We start from the raw sequence: 24907 nt of genomic DNA on the forward strand, positions 1-24907 counted from the left end.
GACCTGGATTTTACATAGTAATATAGCAGATGATGGCAGATAAAGACCTGTATAGTCCATCCAGTCTGCCCAACAAGATAAACTTATAGCATAAGTTATGATGTGAAAATACATATACATATTTGATCTTGATTAGTCCTTGCCATTTTTAGGGCATAGACTGTAGAAGTTGGCCAGGCACTGGCCTCATTCTCTAACTACTAAACTGAATCTGTCCAGCCATGATCAGGGCGCAGACCATAGAAGTCTGCCCATCAGTGGCTTTGCTTCTCAATTAATTGTGTTGCCATCTAATCACAGCTAAGCTTGTTTGATTCCATGCCTTCCACATGGGGGTTGGTGGGGGAGACCCAGGAGCACATGGCTCGGTGTGGGGTATCCTTGAAGGATACTATTGAACCAGGACATTTAGAAAATCCAAATAGAGAGGATTCAGCAATGATGAAAGAAAGCCAGGAGTGTTTAAAGGAAGAGCAGAGTAAAGAATGCAAATTATCCATGCCAACTTAAGCAGCTTGTAGATTCAGGGGGAAAGCACAAATGCTAGAAGCCTAAAAAATAAGATATAGTAGCATAGTAAATGACAGCAAATAAAGACCTGAACGGTCCATTCAGTCTGCCCAACAAGAAAAACTCATTTTACATGGTACGTGATACTTTATTTGTATACCCAAGTTTGATTTGTCCATGCCATTTTCAGGGCACAGACCGTAAAAGTCTGCCCAGCACTCTTCTTGTGCTAAAAGTTCTGAAGCTAATATTGAAGCCCCTTAAATTTACACTCCAGCCCATCCATATCTATTCAGTTATGATCAGGGCTGTAGAAATCTGCCAACATTGGTTTTGTTTCCCAATTACCGGCATTGCCACCTAATCTCTGCTACGATTCTGTAGACCCATTCCTTCTAAACAGGATTCCTTTGTGTTTATCCCACACATGTTTGAATTCCATTTCCGCTTTCATCTCCACCACCTCCCATGGGAGGACATTCCATGTATCTATCACCCTTTTTGTGAAAAAATACTTCCTGACATTACTCCTAAGTCTGCCCCCCTTCAACCTCAATTCATGTCCTATAGTTCTACCGCCTTCCCATCTCCGTAAAAGGTTTGTTTGCGAATTAATACCTTTCAAATATTTGAACGTCTGTATCATGTCACCCCTGTTTCTCCTTTCCTCCACGGTATACACGTTCAGGTCGGCAAATCTCTCCTTCTGTGGTTTGCAACCCAAATCCCATACCATTTTTGTAGCTTTTCTTTGCACCGCTTCCAGTCTTTTTTACATCTTTAGCAAGATACGGCCTCTAAAACTGAACACAATACTCCAAGTGGGGCCTCACTAACGACTTAGTAGAAGGGCATAAATACCTCCTTTCTTCTGCTGGTTATACCCCTCTCTATGCAGCCTAGCATCCTTCTGGCCACCGTCATCGCCTTGTCATGTTGTTTCTTTACCTTCATATCCTCTGACACCAACACCCCAAGGTCTCTCTCCTGAGTCGAGCTTACTAATCTCGCCCCTCCTATCTGGTGTCTTTCTTTGGGGTTTCTGCACCTCAAGTGCATCACTCTGCACTTCTTGGCATTAAATTTTAACTCTCCAAATCTATATTTTTGTAATATATGTGATAGTGCTCAGAACTGGGTGAACATCTATGAACTGGTAACCAGCTCCTTGTGTATCACCTTAGCCTGCCATCATAGCACTATTTTCCTCCTTCTTGCCTCATAATTATATCATCTGCTCTAGCAATGTTCATCCCAAAAATTAATTATCTATAGGGTGATGTAATAGGATTTCTTAATAAGATGTCTGACGGTATATTGCTGTCCATGGGCTATGGCTTATTCTTCTTGATGAGTGCCCAGTTTCTTATGGCTAATTATGCTGTGCAATGTCTAACTCCGCCTTCCTGTGTTCAGAGGCAGCAGCACTGGCATCAGCAGTGGCAGCAGCAGCAGTAGTACCATCACCTGCTGCTTTCTTTCCCTTTTCTTCTAGTCTAAGGGGCTCATTTTTCAAAGCACTTAGCCTTACAAAGTTCCATGGTAACCTATGGAACTTTGTAAGTAACGTGGAGGGGCATAATCAAACGCAAACGCCTATCTCCATGGGCGTTTATCTCCAAGAACGGGTCTGTGAAGGGGCAGGCTGAACCGTATTTTCGAAAAAATGGACGTTTTTGAGCTGGGCATTTGGTTTTTTTTAGCGATAATGGAACTAAAAACGCCCAGCTCAAAAACGTCCTAATCCGAGCCATTTGGTCGTGGGAGGGGCCAAGATTCATAGTACACTCGCCCCCCTGACATGCCAGGAAACCAACTGCGCACCCTAGAGGTCAGTGCGGTGGACTTCAGACAATGCTCCCACATGCATAGCTCCCTTACCACGGGTGCTGAGCACCCAACCCACCTCCCCCAAAACCCACTACCCACAAATGTACAACACTACCATAGCTCTTAGGGGTGAAGGGGGCACCTACATGTGGGTACAGTGGGTTTTGGAGGCCTCCCATTTACCAGCACAAGTCTTACAGGTAGGGGGGGATGGGCCTGGGTCCGCCTGCCTGAAGTGCACTGCGGTACCCACTAAAAGTGCTCCAGGTACCTGCATACACGCAGGCCTCTAGGACTTGTTGCTGCTGTATAACATTGGCACACCAGTTGACACCTGAAGACTAATCTCTTTGAAAATGTCCTTTATTGGAATAAGCATGTTTACTCACAGTTAACTGCAGAGGTTGTGCCCCACTGGCAATGAGTCTCCCTGGTACTGAGATTAGCAGTAGGTCAGAGCTGGCAGAATGCTGTACAATGCCCTCTTTCAACCACATTCAAGGTAAGAACTAAGTTGTCTAACGTGGCTAACACATGAAATGGAACTAAAACTGGCTTACAAAAATGGCCACTACTGCATGGACTACAACAGGAAACACAACAGGGCACACTCTGACCCAGTAGGCAGGGGGAAAAGCACCATGGGAGAAGAGCCTACCATCTACCAATATCGTGAGACTGTAACACAAGCTAATGAAATCACGGAGCCCAATACCCTACACCCACCACAATGCAATGCTGATGTGACCCTGTACTGCACCCGAGAGCCACATCTGACCCAGGGAAAGGCTGTGAGAGGATCGAACACATTCTGCTGTAATGGAGGTGGGTACGGCATTTGAGGCTGGCATACATGCTGGGAAAAAAGTTTTTAAAGTGGGGATTTTTTTGGTGGGAGGGGGTTAGTGACCACTGGGGTAGTCCGGGGACATCATCCCCGATTCCCTCCAGTGGTCATCTGGGCAGTTGGGGCACTTTTCTGGGACTTGTTCGTGAAAAAAAGGGTCCAAAAAAAGTGACCCAAAATTGCCATAAAAACGCCTTTTTTTCGATTATCAGCTACAGATGCCCATCTCTCCTTGGCTGATAATCACTCCCCAGTCCCGCCTCCAACATGTCCCCATCAACTTTATTCGTTTCCGCGACGGAGTGCAGTTGGAAACGCCCAAAATCGGCTTTCGATTATACCGATTTGGGCGCCTTTGCGAGAAAAACGCCCATCTCCCGATTTGGGTCGAAATATAGGCATTTTTCTCTGAAGAAGAATATCGAAACGGGACCATTGGAATCAGTATGCAAGCTGGAGTACACATTTTAAAGATAAGTGTTTTTGTGCACTTTATGAAGTGTTACACACTTTAATATCATCCACAATAAGATAAATCTTTCTGATCAACTTTTCTACAATATTGTGTACAAAAGTACTGAAAATAATTGAACCAAGGATTGAAAGCTGTGGCACACCTGTTCTCAGAGTGAGCGTTTCTTGCCCCAATAAGGTCACAGAGAGGGGCACTTTCGAAAGAAATGTCCAAGTTGCGATTTGGACGTCTTTGCAAAACGTCGAAATCCGTGGGTGGGGAAACACGTATTTTCGAAACAAGATGGACGTCCTTAAATTTCGACATCCCTAGATTTTGATGTCCCTAGACATGGACGTCTTTGACTTTCGGCGATTTTCGACACCAGAGACATCCATGTCAAAAATGTCCAAATGCAAGCCATTTGGACATGGGAGGAGCCAGCATTTGTATTGCAATGGTCCCCCTGACATACCAGGACACCAACCCGGCTCCCTAGGGGGCACTGCAGTGACTTCATAAAATGCTCCCAGGAACATAGCTCCCTTATCTTGTGTGCTGAGACCCCCAACCCCCCCCCCCCAAAGCCCACTACCCACAACTGTACACCACTACCATAGCCCTTACGGGTGAAGGGGGGCACCTAGATGTGGGTACAGTGGGTTTCTGGTGGGTTTTGGAGGACTCGCTGTTTCCTCCACAAATGTAACAGGTAAGGGGGCATGAGCCTGGGTCCGCCTGTCTGAAGTGCACTGCAGTATCCACTAAAACTGCTCCTGGGACCTGTATGCGCTGTCATGGACCTGAGCATAACATCTGAGGCTGGCATAGAGGCTGGCACAAAATATTTTTAAAGATGTTTTTTGAGGGTGGGAGGGGGGTTAGTGACCACTGGGGGAGTAACGGGAGGTCATCCCCGATTCTGTCTGGTGGTCATCTGGTCATTTCGGGTACCTTTTTGTGCTGCATTCGTAAAAACAAAACACATCCAGGTGAAAACGTCCAAGTGTTCGTCAGGGACGTCCTTGCTTTTTTCGATTATGGGTCAAAGACGTCCAAGTGTTAGGCACGCCCAAGTCCCGACTTCGCTACACCTCTGACACGCCCCCTTGAAATTTGGACATCCTTGCGACGGCCTGCAGTTGGAGACATCCAAAATCGGGTTTCGATTATACCAGTTTGGACGTCTCTGGGAGATGGACATCCATCTTCCGATTTATGTTGAAAGATGGAGGTTCTTCTCTTTCGAAAATGAGCCTGAGAGTGTACTACTGGGAAGGTGGGATCCGTGGAATGCACAGCAACTCTTTCTGTCTTCTTTTTCCTATCCCTCTATCCCTTTCCTATTGTATTGAAAAGAATTCCTACTTTCCTTTTTTTCTTCTCTCTCCTCTACCAGATTGTTTGTGTGTTGTCTCTGTGTTATATTGGATGTTTTGTAAACCACTCAGATGATGCCCGATAGACGCTATAAGAAGTAATAAATAACTTGGAAATTTGAAACTTAGAACTCTATAATTTACTTTAATTTAAAACCTACATTTAATCTTTTCAATTGATCAAAATACATGAAGCAGATTACAAATTAATTATAATATAAAATAAGAATAAACATCATTGATATCTAAAATCAATGACCATTACAGAAAATAACATACTGTAGCATCTGAAATGAATAGAACAATTAAAACCAAATACAGCAACACTGAAAAATGCATGAGTAACACTTTCAAACAAACCAGATCATTAAAAATGCTGTGAATAATTTGCAATTGCTTTCAGTTCAAGTGGAAACACATTCTCCATATCTGAGACCATTTCTGAAAATGTCCTACATTTTATATTAACCACATGAAAGTTGTTGTTTTTTTTTATTTTTTGTTGCCTTGAAATGACAAAATTATGTGCTTGACTGGAGCAAAATAGTAGCAATGGATTATATTGCTCTAACTTTTTTTTCTATATAAATTGATATATAGCCACAATTTATGTTGAGGAAGGTTCAAAGTTGTTATTGAGAAGAAGCCAAACATTTTTTGGCTAGTGGTGATATTTATCTACTATCCAGATAACCTTACGGGAGGAATTATTTAAAACTTTTCAATATTTAAAAACTATTATACATGCACAAAAAGCTTTTATAAAATTGAGGGGTCCTTTTACAAAGTGGCCCCAAGAAATGGTCCTGTGGTAGCAGCAGGGGCCGTTTTTCCTATGCACCACGTCCCTTTCTAATGCAGCGGGTAAAAAGCCCCTAAAAAAATGACCATGCGGTAAGATTACTGTTACCATGTGGCTATGCGGTAGGGAACTCTTACCGCCACCCATTGAGGTGGCGGTAAGGGCTTCCGTGGTAACCCGGCGGTAACTGGGCAGCGTGCGGTGATGCCCAATTACCACCGGGTTAGCGCTGCACTATAAAATTAAAAAACAAATTTCCAGTGTGCTGGAAATTGCGCACACTCAAGGCGGAACTGTAGCTTGTGGTCGCATTGGGCTTACTGCCGCTTTGTAAAAGGGCCCGTGAATGACCTCATACAGAGGTAAAAAGCAGGTGCATGGAAAGAGGGAAAGGGAAAAGGGATGGGATCGGATATACTGCCTTTCTGTGGTTACAGTCAAAGTGGTTTACGTATTATATTCAGGTACTTATTGTGTATCTGTGCACCTACTTTAAGATGATTTGTGAATAGGTATTCCCAGGGGTGTAATTTCAGTGGACTAGAGGTGGAGTTCGAGGTTATGCACAAATGTTTTAAAAAACACAGGTACACATATGGAGGGTAATTTCATCACAGGTTGCTCAGCTTGGAAGCCCAAGTATGTACCTATTTTATAAAAGCTGTATGAAATCTGTACAATCATGGCTGAAATGCACCTACATACATTTAAACCTGCTGAGTGGTGATAACTACATCCATATCACCAGCCATATAATTAGTGCATGGTATTGGGGATATTTTTATAAAGGATAGATGCCAAGTATATGCTGGATAGGGCATACCATAGGCATGTCTATGTAGGAGTACTTGCTCTGCACTATGCCCCATATTCTATAACTGGCATACAAATTTTCAGTCACAAAATTACATGCTATCCTGAAATGCACACACAACTAGATTGGCCAACGAGTTAACTAGTGACAGTAATTTGGTGCTAAGAATCAATTATTGGCATTAATTGGCAACATTTTTGATTCGCTAGTGCATCTTGCTAGGCACTATTCTATAAAGATCCTTGTGCAACTCTTATAGCATGAAACTCAAAAGGGGGCGTGACCATAGGAGGGGCAGGGCGGGGGTGTTCACTAAAGATGTGCACAGTGTTACTGAATACCGGGGATCTGAACCTATCTTACGCGCCAGGATTTACACCAAATTTCAGTTGGTAGAAATCCTCACGACCAAAGTTTGGCACAGAAATCAGCTCTAAGAGCTGTTCTATAAACAGTGCACAACTTGGAGCACTGTTTAAAGAGTAGCACTTTGTGTGCCTTTTTTCATCATTATATTTTCAGCTCCATTTTCTGAGGGGTCCATTTACCATGCTGCAGAAAAAAGGGTCCTGCGCTAATGGTGGAGGCCGTTTTTCCTACGCACCAAGGCCCTTTTTACTGCAGCAGGTAAAAAGACCCCAGGCACACATGGCCATGCGTTAAGAGAACTCTTACCACATGCCATGTGACAGAGAGCCCTTACCGCCACTGATTGAGGTGGCGAGAAGGGCTTCCGCGCTAACCCGGTGATAACCAGACAACGTACGGTTATGCCCGATTACCATTGGGTTATCGTCGCGCAAGCCATTTCCGGGGGGTTTCTTTTCCCATTGGATATGGCGCACTTGGGGTGGGACTACCGCCGGCGGCCATGTTGGGCCAGCAGTAGTCCTAGAAGAGCAAGCGGTAAGCCTGCATTGGGCTTACCACTGCTCTGTAAAAGGGCTCTACAATCTAGTCCCATATTGTCATAAAAAAGTGTAATAGGCATACAGATAGGTAATAGTGCCTACACATATGTTCTTGCAAAAGGGGTATGTTTTAATTGGAGAATGGCCATGTACTGTGCAGAATATCAAAGTACTTATGGCACATTTTGTAAATGCAATATCCTCTTGATTCTATATCTTGGTACCTAAAGTTAGGTGCCAATTGCACATATATTAGAATACTAGTTCTTATGCACGTATATGCCAGGCATTATTCTATAACTTATATGCACATGTTGCATAGTGTGTAAGTGCGAGGGGGGCATTCACATGGGTGGAATATGGGAGGGTCTCCAAGTTATGCATTTAACTTACAAAATAGAAAGGAGAAACAGGGGTGACATGATACAGACGTTCAAATATTTGAAAGGTATTAATCCGCAAACAAACCTTTTCTGGAGACAGGAAGGCAGTAGAACTAGAAGACTTGAATTGAGGTTGAAGGGGGGCAGACTTAGGAGTAATGTCCGAAGTATTTTTTCATGGAGAAGGTGGTGGATGCATGGAATGCCCTCCCGCGGGAGGTGGTGGAGATGAAAACTGTAGTGGAATTCAAACATGAATGGGATAAGCACAAAGGAATCCTGATTAGATGGAATGGATCCACGGAATCTTAGCGGAGATTGGGTGGCAACACCTGTATTTGGGAAGCAAACCAGTGCTAGACAAACTCGGGTATACATATAAAATATCACATACCATATAAAATGAGTTTAACTTGTTGGACAGACTGGATGGACCACACAGGTCTTTATCTGCCGTTATTTACTATGTTATTATCCAGCTCATTTTTGAAAGAGAAGGGTGCCCATCTTTCGACACAAATCGGGAGATGGGCGCCCTTCTCGAAAGGCTGACCAAATCGGCATAATCGAAAGCTGATTTTTTGACACCCTCGACGGTTTTCCGTCACGAGGACAACCAAAGTTCATGGGGGCGTGTCAGCAGGGTAGCGAGGGCGGGACTGGGGCGTAATTAGGAGATGGGCGTCCTCGGCCGACAATGGAAAAAAGAAGGGTGGCCCTGACGAGCATTTAGCCGACTTTACTTGGTCCATTTTTTTTCATGACCAAGCCGTAAAAAGATGCCCGAACTGAGTAGATGACCACCGGAGGGAATCTGGGATGATGTCCCCTTACTCCCCCAGTGGTCACTAACCCCCTCCCGCCATAAAAAAACAAGTTAAAAATACTTTTTTGCCAGCCTATATGCCAGCCTCAAATGCCATACTCAGGTCCATTGCAGTATATAGGTCCCTGGAGCAGTTATAGTGGGTGCAGTGTACTTCAGGCAGGCGGATCTGGTGGGGGTTGGGGGGCTCAGTACCCAAGGTAAGGGAGCTATGCACCTGGGAGCAATTTTTGAAGTCCACTGCAGTGCCCCCTAGGGTGTTCGGTTGGTGTCCTGGCACTACAAATGCTGGCTCCTCCTATGATCAAATGGCTTGGATTTGGCCATTTTTGAGATGGCCGTCTTTGGATTCCATTATCAGCGAAAACCAAGGGCGGCCATCTCTATGGGTGGCCATCTCTAAGGTCAACCCAAATGTTGAGATTTGGGCGTCCCCGACCATATTATCGAAATGGAAGATGGCCGCCCATCTTGTTTCGATAATACGGTTGGGGACACCCCTTTACGGGGCCATCCTTAGAGATGGGCGCCCCCGTTTGATTATGCCCCTCCACGTTACTATGCCACGTAAATCTGCACACATCCATTTACACCAACTAAAACATGGTGTAAATCCCGGTGCGTAGGTTTAGACGCATTGGGACTTGTTCTATAATTAGGCATCTAAATTTCAGAATGCTCACTAAACACCCATTTCCCTGCCCATAACCATGCCCCTTTTTGCCTGATTGCTTGATTTAGAATAGATAAACCCTATAGAAGAAGAGATCAAGAGTATTAATCTGCACACTATTTAGGCATCCCAATATTGTGCATGATTATCAAACATATAAACGGGAAGTGACCGACTCACCTGCAAATGCGCAGTAGAGTCGGAACGCTGAGAGTGTAGAAGTCCAAGCACCGCCTCCACCAGCAGTACAGCCCAATAGGGAGGAGGGCTTGGACATGGGTGTGGAAATCGGAGGAGGAGGGAACAGGGAGGGAAGGAGGGGGCGGAACTGAGGGAAACAGACCCTGGGGGGAGGGCAGGGGAGAGAGCAGGGGGGCATAGGAAAACAAAAAACTAGCCCATTGTTACGGGCTTAACGGCTAGTTATTATAGTATTTGATAAGCATGCGAACACCTGCGCAGCGAGATCTCGTAATAGAAGTCTCATATACTGGATAAGTATGTACATACTTTGTGGACAATTAAGGAACGCCCAATGTGTGATGATGGTTCCATTGATTCTACCACTTATCCCTCATGGGAAATCATGGTAAAAAGGGATAGAACTGAGCACATTGAATATTGAAATAAAAATATATATTTCTAATGATTGTAAGCTAAGGTGATATATACCATAATAAGTAATTGACTTAGCAGTATGTAATTGATATTCTTCCAGATTTATATCTATTATTAAATATTAGCTGCCAGACCCTCAACCATTCCTCTAACATTATGAGATCCCTTCTCATTGATTCTACTCCCTCCAGGGTATCCACTCTATTCGCTATTTTCATGTCACCTGCAAAAAGGCAAACCTTTCCTTCCAACCTTTCAAGAATATCTCCCACAAATATATTAAACAGAATCAGCCCCAACACCAACCCCTGAGAAACTCCACTGCTCACCTTCCTTTCCTCTGAGCAGATTCTATTTACAACCACCTTCTACCACCTGTCGGTCAACCAGTTTCATATCCAGTTCACCACTTTTGGTCCTAAGTTCAACCCTTTCAGTTTAGTCATGAGTCTTCTGTGGGGGACCGTATCAAAGGCTTTGATGAAATCCAAGTATATTACATCTAGCACACATCCTTCATCCAGTTCTTTGGTCACCCAGTCAAAGAAGTCAATAAGATTTGTTTGGCAGGATTTTCCTTTGGTAAAGCCATGTTGCCTTGGGTCCTGTAACCCTTTGGCTTCTAGAAAGTTAACTATCCTTTCTTTCAGCAGCTACTCCATTATTTTTCCTAACACTTATGTGAGACTTACCAGTCTGTAGTTTCCCACTTCTTCCCTGTCTCCACTTTTGTGAAGAGGGATCACATCCACTGGTGTCCAATCCTGCAGAACCTCTCCTTTCTTTAAAGATCTGTTAAATCTTTAAGAGGTCCCGCCAAGACCTCTCTGAGCTCCTTCAGTATTCTGGGATGTATCCTATCTGGCCCCATAGCTTTGTCCACCTTTCTGTTGCCTGGGCCAATATGGGGCAATCAGAATTATGGCTCCCTGGTCATTTCTGAGTTTCAATAAAGTCTTCCCAACAAGAAGAATAGGAGAATACTCATACAAAAGACCTGACCCTCAATGCAGGAGGAAGGCATTCAATACTAGTCTGCCATATGACCTGATCCTGGAGCAATACTGAGGGACTTTGTGACTGTAAGGAGAGGCAAAGAGATTTACTAAGGGGTGTCTCAGTTTCAGAAAATCTTGCATTGCCACACTGGGACAGACCAAAGGTCCATCAAGCCCAGTATCCTATTTCCAACAGGATCAATCCAGGTCACAAATACCTGGCAAGATCCTAGAAAAGCTCAATACATTTTATGATGCTTATCCCAGAAATTAGCAGTGGATTTTCCCCAAGTCAATTTAATAATGGTCTATCGACTTTTCTTTTAGGAAGCCGTCCAGACCCTTTTTAAACCCCGCTAAGCTAACAGCCTTTACCAAATTCTCTGGCAACAAATTCCAGAGTTTAATTATTTTCTCCGATTCGTATTAAATGTACTACTTTGTAGCTTCATCGCATGCCCCCTAGTCCTAGTATTTTTGGAAAGAACAAACAAATGATTCTCGTCTACCCGTTCCACTCCACTCATTATTTTATAGGCCTCTATCATATCTCCCCTCAGTCGTCTCATCTTCAAGTTGAAGAGCCCTAGATGCTTCAGCCTTTCCTCATAGGGAAGTCATTCCATCCCCTTTATCATTTTTGTCACCCTTCTCTGTACCTTTTCTAATTCCAATATATCTTTTTTGAGATGTGGTGACTTGAATTGAACATATAATTCGAGGTGCGGTTGCACCATGGACCAATACAAAGGCATTATAATGTCCTCACTTTTGTTTTCCATTCCTTTCCTAATGATACCTAACATTCTATTTGCTTTCTTAGCTGCCGCAGCACACTGAGGAGAGCGGTCAACAGTCATGTTGAGTACGTGTAATTAAACTCTGGAATTCATTGCCAGAGAATGTGGTAAAGGCGGTTAGCGGGTTTTTAAAAAGGTTTGGACGGCTACCTAAAGAAAAAGTCCATAGACCATTATTAAAATAGACTTGGGGAAAATCCACTGCTTATTTCTGGGATAAGAAGCATAAAATGTTTTGTACTTTTTTGGGATCTTGCCAGGTATTTGTGACCTGGATTGGCCAATGTTTGAAACGGGATGCTGGGTTTGATGGACCTTTGGTCTGTCCCAGTATGGCAATACTTATGTCATGTACCACTCGTGCAGTTGCATGACCCTGCTAAGTCTGTCTGCCAGGCTGTTGTACTCCCCTGCTAGGTAAGTGGCCCTTAGTACTATCCCATTTTGGACAGCCAAGTGCCATATCTAGACAGCCTGCTGACATAGAGGATACAATCCTGCAACTCTCTGCTTGCTGGTGTAATAAATACATTGCAACCTAACTGTCTGTTTGAACGAGCATTCCAGATTTTCTGGAGCTCCAGACAAAACACCCTGAGTTTGAAGCCCATCCACATAAGCTTCCCATCCAAAATGTGATGCATCCATTGTCAGCACATTTTAGGACTGAGGAATGTAGAATGGAAGTCTCAAGGCCAAATTGGATTAAATCATCTATCAGGTGAGGGACTGAACCAACTCTAGGGTCACTTGGAGGACATCCTCACGGTTCCCTGAGGCTTGACACCACTGGGAAGCTAAGGTCCACTGGGCAGTTCTCATATGAAGATGTGCCAAGGAACTGATTTGCACAGTAGAGGCCATGTGACCTAGTAACCTGAACATCTGCCTTGCTGTGACTTGCTCATTGGTGTGAAACTGAGTGGCAGAGCAAACATATTGTTCGATCATGGAACAGGGAGAAAAGCTTGCACCTGCATGGTATCTAGCATGGCTCCTATAACCTACAATTGCTGAACAAGGAGCAGATGGGACTGGGGTAGTATAAAATGAACCCTGGTATTTCCAGCACCCAAATAGTTCTCTGCATAGACTGCACAGTACCATCTTTTGACGTGCTCTTCACCAGTTAATCATCCAGGTAGGGAAACACATGGACTTCCAGTCTGCATAGCGACACTATGACTACTGCTAAAAACATGGAAGTTGACATGAGACCAAATGGTAGAACACAGTACTGGAAGTGATGTATCGCCACTCAAAATCTTAGATACTTCCTGTGACTTGGAAGTATCAGGATATGCATATAGACATCCTTTAACTGTAGAGAGCATAGTCAATCTTATCATTTATCGTTTATTTGTTTACTATACCGTCACTTATTGCATAGCAAGACAGAACAGTTTACATGTCAAAAATGTAGAATAACATACAATCCAGCTTATTTTTGAAAGAGAAAGACGCCCATATTTCAAACCAAATTGGGAGATAAGCGTCTTTCTCCCGTGGGTGCCCAAATTGGTATAATCGAAAGCCGATTTTGGGCGGCTTCAACTGCAATCTGTTGCGGAAATGACCAAAGTTGACGGGGTTGTGTTGGAGGCGTGGTTATCGGCTGAGGAGAGATGGGCGCCCTCGGCCGATAATCGAAAAAAGAAAGGCGTTTTTAGCGCGAATTTGGGACACTTTTTTTGGACCCTGTTTTTTCACGGTCCCCAAAAAGTGGCCTAACTGCCCAGATGACCACCGGAGGGAATTGGGGATGACTTCCCCGGACTCCCCCAGTGGTCACTAACCCGCTCCCACCAAAAAGAACCCACTTGAAAAACCTTTTTTGCCAGCCTCAAATGCCTTACCCACCTCCATGACAGCAGAATGTGTTCCATCCTGTGACAGCCTTTCCCTGGTTCTGATGTGGCTCTCGGGTGAGTGTGACACCTTTTCTGTTATGTGCACTGCAGAGTCACATCAGCAATGCATTGTGGTGGGTGTAGGGTATTGGCCTCCGTGATTCCACTAGCTTGTGTTAAATGCTTACGATGTTGGTAGGTGGTAGGCTCTACTCCAATGGTGCTTTTCCCCCTGCCTACTGGGTCAGAGTGTGCCTTGTTTTGTTTCCGGTAGTCCATAAGGTAGTGGCCATTTTTGTAAGCCAGTTTTACTACTACTACTACTACTATTTAGCATTTCTATAGCGCTACAAGGTGTACGCAGTGCTGCACAAACATAAAAGAAAGACAGTCCCTGCTCAAAGAGCTTACAATCTAATAGACAAAAAATAAAGTAAGCAAATCAAATCAATTAATGTGTACAGGAAGGAGGAGAGGAGGGTAGGTGGAGGCGAGTGGTTACAAGTGGTTACGAGTCAAAAGCAATGTTAAAGAGGTGGGCTTTCAGTCTAGCTTTAAAGGTGGCCAAGGATGGGGCAAGACGTAGGGGCTCAGGAAGTTTATTCCAGGCTTAGGGTGCAGCGAGACAGAAGGCACCAAGTCTGGAGTTGGCAGTAGTGGAGAAGGGAACAGATAAGAAGGATTTATCCATGGAGCGGAGTGCATGGGAAGGGGTTTTAGATCCCTTTCATGTGTTAGCCACGTTAGACAACTTAGTTCTTACCTTGAATGTGGCTGAAAGAGGGCATTGTATAGCATTCTGCCAGTTCTGGCCTACTGCTAATCTCAGTACCAGGGAGACTCGTTGCCAGTGGGGCACAACCTCTGATTTGCAGTTAACTGTGAGTAAACGTGCTTATTCCAATAAAGGATGTTTTCGGAGCGATTAGTCTTCAGGTGTCAACTGGTGTGCCAAGGTTATACAGCAGCAACAAGTCCTAGAGGCCTGCATGTATGCAGGTCCCTGGAGCACTTTTAGTGGGTACCGCAGTGCACTTCAGGCAGGCAGACCCAGGCCCTTCCCCTCCCACCTGTAACACTTGTGCTGGTAAATGTAAGCCCTCCAAAACCCACTGTACCCACATGTAGGTGTCCCCTTTACCCCTAAGAGCTATGGTAGTGTTGTACATTTGTGGGTAGTGGGTTTTTGGGGAGGGGGGTTGGGGGCTCTGCACCCATGATAAGGGAGCTCTGCACGTGGGAGCAGTTTCTGAAGTCCACCGCACTGACCTCTAGGGTGCGCAGTTGGTGTCCTGGCATGTCAGGGGGGCCAGTGTACTACGAATCCTGGCCCCTCCCATGACCAAATGGCTTGGATTAGGACGTTTGTGAGCTGGGCGTTTTTAGTTTCCATTACAATGCAACACCACAGAAACAGAAAATGTCCCCTAGTACTGTGCAAAATATAAAGACAGCAGATGTAAATTTGAAAAAACTAACAAATACCAATCACCACTTTACAAATTAACAAATAGAAATAAAAGAAATACAGAAAATAAAATAATAATATTTTATTGGACTAATACATTTAGCTTCCAGAGGCCAAAATCTCCTTCCTCAGGTCAGTACAGTATAGTGCTGTTACAGTATCCTAACCTGACCTGAGGAAGGGGGTTTTGTTCTCTGAAAGTTAAGTGAAAATGTATTAAAATTAGTCCAATAAAAAGATTACCTTATTTACATGTTCTATTTATAAACAACACAGCTACAATACTATATCCTAAAGCAAAATAATAAAAATATATATTTACAGTTTGTTGTCTCTGGTTTCTGCTTTCATTATCTTCTTTTCACTGTCTTCCTTCCATCCAGGATCTGTCTTTGCTCTCTCTCTGCCATCCAGTGTGTGCCCTCTCTAATGTCCCTTCCATCCACTGTCTGCCCTCTCTCTCTGCCCCTTCCATCCACTGTCTGCCCTCTCTCTCCCTTCCATCCACCATTTGCCCCAGTCTGCCCTCTTTCTCTCTCCCCCTTCCACCCACCATCTGCCCTTTCTCTCTGCCCCTTCAATCTGTCTGCCCTCCCTCTCCCATCCATCCAGGGTCTGCCCTCCCTCACGCTCCCCACTTCCATCCAGGGTCTGTCCCCTCTCTCTCTGCCCCCTCTTTTCAGCCCCCAGTTCCACCTGCCCCTAGTTCCAGTCCCAGCCCACATCTCCCACCTGCCCCCCTTTTCAGCCCCACTATCCCACCAGTCCCCATCCCTTTTCTCCCATCAGTCCTGAGCCTCAGCCCCCAGCCACTTCTCCCTGTCCCCTTTTCAGCCCCTAGTTTCAACCCCAGCCCTTTTCTCTCACCAGTCCAGAGCTTCAGCCCCAGCCAGTTCTCCCTGTCCCCTTTAAAGCCCCCAGTTTCAGCCCCTGCCCCGTTTCAGCCCACTTCCAGCACTAGCCCCCTTATCCCAAATACCCTCCTTTTCAGCCCCCAGTCCCAGCCCCCTTCATCCACCACATGCTTTGCATCCCCCCTTTTCAGCCCCAGACCCATTCTCCCACCTGCCCCAGGCATGAACCCATTCTCCCTCCTGCCCCCTTGTCAGACCCCAGTTCCAGCTTCAGACCACTTCTCCTCTCTGAGCACCCCCACCCCACCCCTCCCCTCCCCAATCCCCTTCTCCCCTGTGAGCACCCCTCTCAGCTCCCCCACCCCTCCTCAATTCCCTTCTCCACTCTGAGAACCCCCTCTGAGCTCCCCCCACCCCTCCCCAGTTCCCTTCTCCCCTCTGAGAACCCCTCTGAGCTCCCCCACCCCTCCCCAGTTCTCTTCTCCCTTCTGAGAACCCCTCTGAGCTCCCCCACCCTTCCCCAATTCCCTTCTCCCCTCTGAGAACCCCTCTGAGCTCCCCCACCCCTCCCCAATTCCCTTCTCCCCTCTGAGCCCCCCCCCCTCCGTGGAGAGCAACAGAGCCCTCTTCTCCTGCCACCACCCTGCGTTTTTTTTAATCCATGCAGCGACGCAGGCAGCACCTCATATCGGCCCTGCTGTGTGCTGTGAAAAAAAGAAAATCGCTTCGCTGGCGTTGGGCCTTCCCTCGCTATGTCCTGCCCTCGAGGAAATAGGAAGTTACCTGAAAAGAGGGCGGGACATAGTGAGGGAAGGCCCGACGCCAGCGAAGCGATTTTCATTTTTCACAGCACACAGCAGGGCAGATACGAGGCGCTGCCTGCGTTGCTGCATGGATTTTTAAAAAATGCAGGGTGGTGGCAGGAGACGACGGAGCACCCCCACCCGCCGACACCCGGGGCGGACCGCCCCCACCGCCCTCCCTTGGCACGCCACTGCTGGGGGGCCATCTAGGCCTTAGGCACACACCGTTGATGAGAATTAGTGCACTGGGTCTGAGACTGCTGAGGAAGGCAAGAAGAAGGAGTGTACCTATGTCTCTGGAACTTCTGGCTCATTTGAGTGCAGATTCAACCATCAAGGAGAGATGAGGCAACTTTGGCTTATCAAATCCAGGTGAACTCTGAATCTGATAAATGGTTTCAATAAGGGTGAAAGAAAGCCAGGAGTGTTTAATGGGAGTATAGGATGCAAATGATCCCTATCAACTTCTAAACAGCTTATAGAAGCAAGGAAAAACACAATTTGAATTGTCCATGTACATTTACTAGAAGCCTAAAAAATAAGATGAGGGCATTAGCGTATATAGCATATAATAGGTATCTCAGAGTCCTGGTGAAAGGAGAACAATCAATGGGACACTTTGTTTTCAGGATACAAATTATATTGCATTGATAGAATGGATCAAATTGTGTGTGTGGGGGGGGGGGGGGTTGCGCTATATGTTAGAGAGGGAATTGAGACAAATAAAATAAAAATTCTCTATGAAAACACACAGCAATGTGAAATCCTTATGGATAGAAATTACATGTATGAGGGGAAAGAATATACGCATTCGGCTATACTACCACCCACCAGGACAGAACAATCAGACAGATGAAGATATGTTAATCAAATTTGACAACAGTATAATAATGGGTGATTTCAATTAAACAATAAATATAACAGAGGAAAATGCTATATAATCACAGAGAATCACAAAAATAATATAGTATAGGAATCGATATGCTGTTCCTGTTAGAACGACAATATTCTGGACAATAAAAGAGAAAATGGCGGAGAAAAAGGACCTCAGATATAAACCCTCTAACTGGTCCTTATTTTGGCAAGCCAACACAAAAGACTAGGGCTTCTTTGAATCATAAGTCAGAAAAAAACTCCACCAATCTTCATTGAAATGTCCCACATTCATGAATTTTTAATTATTCCAACAATCATAGCCAATGAAACAAGTAGGATGCTATCATCAAAAGTTGCACTCATCTTGACAGAAGAACAACATAGCAAAGTTCCAGTTTCTCCATATGGACAAATGCAAAGTGATGCACATTGGGAAGAATAATTCAAATCATAGTTACCTGATGCTAGGATCCACCTTAGGAGTCAGCACCCAAGAAAAAGATCTAGGTATCATTGTAGAAATCTTCTGTCCAGTGTGTGTGGCGGTGGTGGCCAAAAAAGCAAACAAAATGGCATGAATTATTAGAAAAGGGATAGAAAATAAGACCAAGAATATTATAATGTCTCTGTATTGCTCCATGGTGCGATCTCACCGTGAATATGGCATTCAATTCTGGTCACCGCATATTAAAAAAGATATAACGGAATTAGAAACGTTCCAAAGAAGGCAGTGGTGTAACAAAGGTGGGGCAGTGGGGGAGGTCCACCTCACGTGCAAATAAAAAGGGGGTGCTCCGCTCCTGCTGCTCCAGTCCCTCTATTCAGGCTGCCGCTGTTGCCTCTCCTCCGCAGTCCCCAGTCTCCACCTGCCCATCCTTAGCTCCCTTGACACCTCCCTTCTCATTTCTGCTGCCTACTGCCCAGCATTTTTAAACTCTAATCTTTGAATCAGCAGTGCAGTGCCAGTGTGCAGCATCTGTGAAAGAAGCAGGTCACCTTGGGCCTTCCCTCAATGTGTTCTGCCCTTGTGGAAATGGAAAGTTTCATCAGAGGAGGGCGGGACACAATGGGAGAAGGCCCGAGGTGACCTACTTCTTTCATAGACGCTACAAGCTGGCGCTCCACTGCCGATTCAAAGATTTTTAAAATGCAGGGCGCCGGATGGCAGAAACGAGAAGGGGGCTGTCAAGGAAGCTGAGGGTGGACAGGTGGAGACTAGGGGTTGTGGCTGGGGCTCAAACTAAGTTAAAATATGGGATAAGGCTGGAACTTGGCAGGCTGAAAAGTGTGGGGGGGAGCAGATGGGAGAAGAGGGCTGGAACTGGCGACTGAGAAGGGCAGATAGGAGAATGGGGTTATGGCTGGGGCAGGTGGGAGAATGGGGCTTGGACTAAAAAGGGGGCAGATGGGAGAATGGGCCTGGGGCTGAAAATGGGGGCTGTAATGCAGGGCAGGTGGATGATGGGGACTGGAACTGGGGGCTGAAAATGAGGGTAGGTGGGATAAGGGGGCTAGGACTTGAACTAGGGGCTGGGACTGGGCCCTGGAAAGGGGGCAGGGGCTGAAACTGGGGACTGGGGACTGAAAAGGGGATAGGGAGAAAGGGACTGGGGCTGAAACTCAGGACTGGTGGGAGAAAAGGGCTGGGGCTGAAACTAAGAGCTCAAACTGGGGACTTGTGGGATAATGGGGCTGGAATTAGGGGCAAGTGAGATAATGGGGCTGCAACTGGGGGCTGAAAAGAGGAGGCAGAGAGAGAAAGAGAGAGAGGATTCTGGATAGGAGGGTGAGAGAAGGAGGGCAGACTCTGGATGGATGGATAGGAGAGGGAGGGCAGATGGTGGATGGAAGGGCAGAGAGAGAGGGTAAACCCTGGATGGAAGGGAGAGAAAGAGCAGATGGTGGATAGGAGCAGAGAAAGAGAAAAAAGGCAGACCCTGGATAGAAGGGAGAGAAAGGGCAGACAGTAGATGGATGGGAAAGAGAGAGCACATAGTGGTATTGAAGGGGGAGAGAGGGCAAACACTGGATGGAAGGGAGAAAGAGTGCAGATGGTGGATGGAAGAGGCAGGGCGAGAGAGGGCAGACACTGGATGGAAAGGGCAGAGAGAGAGAGAGGACAGACACGGTGGCAGGGAGAGGAAGAGAGAGAGAGAGAGAAGGCAGCAAATGGATGGCAGGGAGAAAGAGAAGGCAGGTGCTGTATGGAAGGGAGAGAGTGAAAAGAAGATGAGGAAAGTAGAAACCAGAGACAACAAACTGTAATTAGATATTTTTTCTTTATTTACTTTAGGATAAAGTAGTATTGTAGCTGTGTTAATAATATTTTATAAAGAGAAAATGGAAATAAGGTAATCTTTTATTGACTAATTTTAATACATGTTGACTAACTTTGAGAGACCAAAACCCCCCTTCCTCAGGTCAGAATAGGATACCGTAACAGCAGTACACTATATTGACCTGAGGAATGAGGATTTGGCCTCTGAAAGCTAAATGTATTAGACTAATAAAATGGTATTATCTTATTTTCTATATTTGTTTTATTTTTATGTGTTAATTTGTAAAGTGGTGATTGGTATTTGTTATTTTTTTTTTTCAAATTTACATCTGCTATCTTTATATTTTGCACAGTACCAGGGGACATAGTATGCAGAATCTGTCTTCTTAGGGGTTCAGTTTAATTTTTGTCTAAATATTTCTATATTTAGTTTATGGTTACTTATTCTATAGTGGTTTAGGGTGTTTCTGTGTCTGACTTTTTCTTGGCATTGACTGTGCAGAATCGACGATCTGTACTATTCCGGCTGGCTTAGTTTTACAATAGGTGAATTGATGTTCTAGTACTCACTGCAATGTTTAAGATGCTTCCTTTTCCTATGTACACCCTTGTGTGGCTCGTAGAAATTTTGCTTTTGCTATGGTAGAATTGCTCTGTAGGTCCTGAGTGTTTGGTATTCTCAGTATGCCTAGTACTAGATTTTGGAGGGGGGTGTTAAAAAATGGTCGGCCCTGGGTGTCAAATACCCTAGGTAAGCCACTGAAAGAAGGGTGACCCAAATGATAAAGGGGATGGAACTCCTCTCATATAAGGAGACTCTAAAGAGGTTACGGCTTTTCAGCTTGGAAAACAGATGGCTGAGGGTGGTATATGATTGAGGCCTACAAAATCCCGAGTGGTGTAGAACAGGCAAGCCCTCTCCCTAATTTAAATGACTGATCACCCGGTCAAAGACTGATTTGTCTGACAAGACCTGCCTCTAGTAAAAGCATACTGCTTTGGATTCTGAAATCCATTGACTTCCAGAAACCTCGCCACCCTCTGTTTAAATGCATTTCCACTATTAACAACATAAAATTCAAAGCACATTTACTCAGTATAGAATTCTATTTCTCTAAAAATGTATAATCATATGTATAAACCATAGGTTAGTTTCATTAACTATTTTAAGTCTCTAAAGTATCATATGCATCTTAATATATTCAGTCAACAAGGCTCCATGCAGTTCTGCCTGAACTAGTCTTTTATATTCAACCAATATGTCAGAGGAAGAATTCCCACCAGAGGTTCTTCAATTAAAAAGTCACCTTCCTTCTTAATATATTACAGGTAGATGACCTTGCTCATTCAACCAAACTCTATATTCTATCTGGAAGCCCCTGAAAGGGATCTAAACCCAATTAACAATAGAATCTTTAATGAGATTGCTGAAGGAATGACATTTCCTATGTTGTTTTGCATTGCTAATAATAGGATATGTCAGAAACAAATACAAAATATAAATAACAATATTTCACAATAGCATGCACTACAATTCAATAATGTACACTTTTTCTCCATAGCATGTATTATTCTTCCATAGTGAGGATTATTTCTCGAGTAGCATGTGCCATTGAAGAACAGTATGAACTATTCTCAAATAGTGCACTCTAACAACATATAAATAAAACCAACAATTAAAAAAAAAGAAGGAAAACTGCAAAAACAACATGAATATCAACACAACATGAAAACTGTTTGACTTCATACCTCTAGTTCCCTGCAAAGAAGGAAGGACTGGGTTCTCTTTTCATACCTCAGATGGGCAAGGATGATTTCAGCTGGGATGGAAAGAAGGAAAAGAGGGCTAAGAGGACTTTTTTTTATAAATGTGAGGTGAGGGGGTATTTTTGGTGAAGGACTGAGCAAGACTGGCTGCTAGTGTGTAAAAGAAAATCAAATTAAGTTTTGGGGCCTGTTTATTCAACTGGTGGAAAAATTAAAATGTTGATAATACAAATTCTGTGTGGTAACTGTTGGGGCATACCCAGCATCTGCCCTGTAGATACCGCACAAAGCACAAACTTACCACACAGTAAATGAATAAGCATGTACCACAGTAAGTGAATTGGAACTATCTGGATGCATTTACAGAGACCTGATGCTTAGAAAAAAAAAAAAAGCATTCACCAGTCCTCACTCACAATGTGGCTTTCAGTTTCCCTGCTATTCTACTGCCCTAATGAGGATCCAGCTTTCTTCACCTTCTTTTGAGGCTCCAGCCTCCCCTTCCCCTCCCCCCCATCCACAATCTTCCTCAGCACTTATTAGGATGTCCTTAGTGGGCTAATGTAAAGGAATAAGCAAATTCTAGGTAAATCTTCACCATCACCAGCTTAGGTATGAAATGGCATCTCTGACCCGAGCAGTAGGACTGCAAGACTACCTGGGCTTATGATGGGTCCGGAGCATCTGGGGTTCATTTCTTCTCTCTCCTGGCTCTATTTCAGTGACAGCTTTATGAGCATTATTGAAAGAAGTCTCCTTGAATAAAACAATTGCTGGTTTGAGCATTTGGAGCATGTTAAATAAAACCCCTGAGGAAGCCAGAAAGCGTGGTGAAACAGTGGTCTCCAATGGTCTGATATAAAGATAAGTGCTCAGTTAGCTCACAGCTCATTTTTGACGAATTACATACTGTGATAAGGCAGGTAAGCAGCGATATAGCAAACAGCAGGGCATCCCAAAACTACAACATCCAGAATTCCCTGTGGGACGAGGAGAAAGGGGCGGTCCAAAAAACCCGGGGGGGGGGGGATTCTCAGCAAAAACGGAAGGGAAAGCAGCCCAGGGAATAGGGAGCTATTTTCCCCAGTTACCAGTAGGGGGAGGAAGAGCCATGAGGATGCCCAGTTCCCATGGCTGCGTAATCAATACCAGATTCCTGCCAGCTGTGAAAGGAGGAGGGGAGATTTTCTGAAGACTCTGAAGCAGGGGGAGGGTAGAGAGCAAGGAGGAGAGGAGGAAGATGAGTTGCTGGAACTGATGGATTACACAGAGGAGGAGCTGGATATGCCGGCTGAAGTGCCAGCCCAAGAGGAGACAGCCAGTCAGCCAGCATGGACTGGGAAAATACTCAAGGTTAACATCTCCAGCACAAGAGCACATGGGAGGCCACAGGTATTTGTACTGTGTAGAGGGAAGTATGCTACCAGCCTTCTTGGGACAAAGCTGGTGGAAGTGCTGGAGAAGGAGAGGTATGATGTTCCTAGTTCATATTATTTTTTTCTCTATTTTTGGAGGGTTTGTTTTTGTGGAACTGAATTTTGGCTAAAAGATTGAACTGCACTTGGCTAAATGCTGAACTGAACTTTGCTAAATGCTGGGTGAAATTTTGCTAAAAGTAGAACTGAACTGTGCTGAAGACTGAGGGGAACTGGGCTAAAGATAAGCCGGAGTAAATAAGGAAAATCAGAACTTTGCTACCAAAGAATGGGACTGTGTGGATAATTGGAACTATTTCCCCAAGAGTGAGAGGATTTTGTTTGTTTTGTTTGCGGATGGAGTTGGCGTTAAATCTTTTTCTGTTCTGAACTGAGTCCTGCTTCAAGAGCACTGCACAAGCGTGGAGGCAGGAGCCTGGATTGCTGCATACAACCCCCCAGAGGTATCACAATACCTAAAGAATTCTTATGGAAAAGTTATGAACATAGAATCTGCACCTGTTATTTATACCAGATTATAAAATCACCAGGGACTGTATATAGGACAAAAAAAAAGATTTTTAAAGCTATTTCTCTAGCAGTTTCTAAGGGTTTTTTTTCCTCCCTTATTCATAAGTTATCAATATTCACATTTAAATTCAACTATTTTCACTCTAGTCCTTTTTGGATGTCGTAGTTTTGCTAAAAGAGTGATACTAAGATTTTCTGTAATACATTGAGGTTTTGAGCCTAATCAGGAGGTGGTAGAAAGGTTGGGAGTCTTACCCTCCTCTTCAGTGTGCATCTGAAGCCACTAGTTGAGTTGGTACAGACTTTTGGGGTGGCTGTCCATGCATATGTGGATAATATACAACTGCTGATTTCCATTAGAGAGAGAGTGATTGAATTGGTGTCACATAATGGTGAAAGAATAGGATGTAATGATTGTGTTATTGTTGAACATGAGGAAGACCAAGCGTTTCTGTTTTGGGGACCTAGAGAAACAGGACTTAGGAGTAAGCCCCATGATTGATGGTATAAAAATTTCCTTGAAGGAGGAAATAAGATCTTTGGGGGAGATGTGGATAGAGGTGGCATTGAGTATGCTAGTAGCTAATATTATGAGGTCAACCTATCTTAGGTTGAGACTTACACAGCAAATCCACCCTTATTTAAGGGAGAGGACTATGGTACAATCATCAGTGCTTAGCACTCTCAAATACTGCAATGCACTATAGGGTAATTCTCTACAGGTTGCCTCGATGCTGTGTGTTAAGTTCAAATTCTGTATCAGTAATCATGCACCCAATTGCCTTTATGGAATATTAGCATAATTCATATTTCCATGCCAGCATTTAGACACAGTCACTTATATCATGTCAATGGCTGGTGTAAATGTCCCTGACTCAATGTCACATTTGAGAGCATAATTTTCGGTATTCTATTATCATAGGGCAAGATTCTATTTATGGCACCTGTAAAATCGGTGCCAAAAACAACACACTTAGCATGATTCTATAAGAGGCATGTAACCTTTATATAATCATGCTTAGTGTAAAACCAAGCCTAAATTTAGGCATATCAAAATTAGACTTGCTATGAGCAGGCCTAAATGCAGGCACCTACATTTAGGTGTAATTCTATATTTATGTGCGCAAAGTTTCGGAACACACCAGAACGCCCCTAACCATGTCCCCATATAGTTACATGTGATTGAAGTAAGGCACCTAACTTCCAATTAAGCCAAATTA

This window comes from Microcaecilia unicolor, chromosome 1, assembly GCF_901765095.1.
Source record: "Microcaecilia unicolor chromosome 1, aMicUni1.1, whole genome shotgun sequence".
Taxonomy (NCBI): domain Eukaryota; kingdom Metazoa; phylum Chordata; class Amphibia; order Gymnophiona; family Siphonopidae; genus Microcaecilia; species Microcaecilia unicolor.